The following is a 2,027-nucleotide window of genomic DNA, read 5'->3' on the forward strand; positions in this document are numbered from 1 at the left end:
CGACGCCATCGCCGCCACCCCCTCGCCGTAGCCACGCCCTCCGTCCACCCCACGCCGTGCCACCGTGTCCAGGAGCTCCGCTGCCGTCCACTTCATCGAGCTAGCCGAGCCCCGTGTGCTCGTGCGGCCCGAGACCACCGCACCGACCTCGCCCGAGCTCACCGTCGCCGGAGATCCCCTTCAACGCCGTCGCCGCCTCAGCTCGTCCCCGACCTCACCGGTGGCCTCTACGGGAGCGCTGTGAGCCTAGCTACTCCTCCGACTCTCTCTCTCTCATTCCTGAGCCGTGTAACCACCGCACGAGGATCACACGCCCGCACCGCCGCGGACCTCGTCGCCGACGTGCTTCCGGCCACACTCCGGCCACAAGATGGTGTCCATCTTACTCACCGAGTCCCGCAGCACCTAGCTAGCTACTCCACGAGCCTCACCGACCCCTCTAGCGCCAAGTTCACCTCCGACCGAGCCCCGGTGGCCGCCAAAGTCGTCGCCGGCGCCAACTCCTGCCACCCCGACCTCAACGGACTCCGCCAAGAGCTGCGGTTTGTCCTCAGCTCCCCTTCGGTGGTCTCCGCGGCCCATTTGGTGGCCGAAATGGCCAAAACCACTCCCGCCGCCGCGTCGGGCTCGCCGGCGGCTAAACGCCGGTGTCGCTGGCTTTGACTTTGACCACGGGTGGGCCCTGGTTGACTCCCCTGAGTCAATGACAGGTGGGGCCCAGCCCTGTTAATTAAACAGGATTAGTTTTAATTAAATTTTAATTAAAATAATCACCCTGACATGCGGGATCCACTGTCAGGTTTGACCCAGACCTGTTCCGTTGACCTGCTGACGTCACACTGACGTCAGGCTGACGCAGTAATTGATTTTCTGGATTTAATTTAAATCAGGAAATTCCAGAATATTATTTAAACTTCAAAAATTCATAACTTTTATTCTATAACTCCAAATTGGACAAATTATATATGAAAAATGATCAGAAAAATCCAATCTATCCATCTGTACTATTTTCATGCATGATCAAACAAGTTAAATTGATGTTTTAAGCAGAACAAGGAAAAGCACTTTAAAAGGCCATATTTGAAATTGAAATTTGAATCCTTGATTCAAATTTGTTCAAACCCTTCTGGTTTTAGTTGCATTAGCCCAATACACTCATTTTGCCATGTCTCATGCATGCATCATATTGTTGCATACTGTTTTGGTAATGTTTGTGTATCGGTGCTCTCTGCGGCAGGTTCTGCCCCCGAGGAGTACCGTGATAACCCCGACGAAGAGCAATACCAGTGCACCGACCCGTCAGGCAAGCAACCAACCATTTGATCATATCGATACAATCCCATGTTCTCGCTCCTGCTCTCTTTTACTGCATTAAGACAATGCGTTTCAAACTGCTTTGTGCTACGGTAGTTGAACCCATTTCCTCTGCATGACCTGTCATTGCCACAGTAACTAGATGAAACCCACTAGCATGTGTAGGAGTTGTCTGAGCCATATGTATGTGTTGTTCCTACCTTGCTATGCCTGCTATGCTTAGAGTCGTGTCAGGTCTGGTTCATCTGGGTGATGGGCTGGAGTGAAATGTTTATGTCGGTAATGAGAGTGGTGTGGTGAACACGATTTGGTAAAGGTATCGATGAGAGGCCATGTAGGAGTACATGGTGGGTTGTTTCATTGAAGCCGACCTTAAGCACTGAGATCTGTATGTGTGATTTAAGAATCAGCTACTACCATGCATTGGGCCCGAAACCAATAGACCCTCTCGGCTTCTTATTCACCCTAGTTCTCCGTCCAGGAGTTGCAAGTAGTTTCTGGTGTTTGTAGCCTACTGGAGGCCGTGGACAGCGCTGACCGTAGGGGTGGGCTGTGATGCGGTAGGTACGTGGCACGGTGTACCGAATACCCGTTAGGTATCTCGGGAACCCTGTTCACATCGTTCGGGGCCGTATGGGAAACCTCGGCCGGACTCCCTGCGGATGGAACCTGGATAGGCGATAAACCTAGACTGGAGGCTTAGGTGATTAGGT

The sequence above is a fragment of the Triticum dicoccoides genome, chromosome 7A, assembly GCF_002162155.2.
Source record: "Triticum dicoccoides isolate Atlit2015 ecotype Zavitan chromosome 7A, WEW_v2.0, whole genome shotgun sequence".
Lineage (NCBI taxonomy): Eukaryota > Viridiplantae > Streptophyta > Magnoliopsida > Poales > Poaceae > Triticum > Triticum dicoccoides.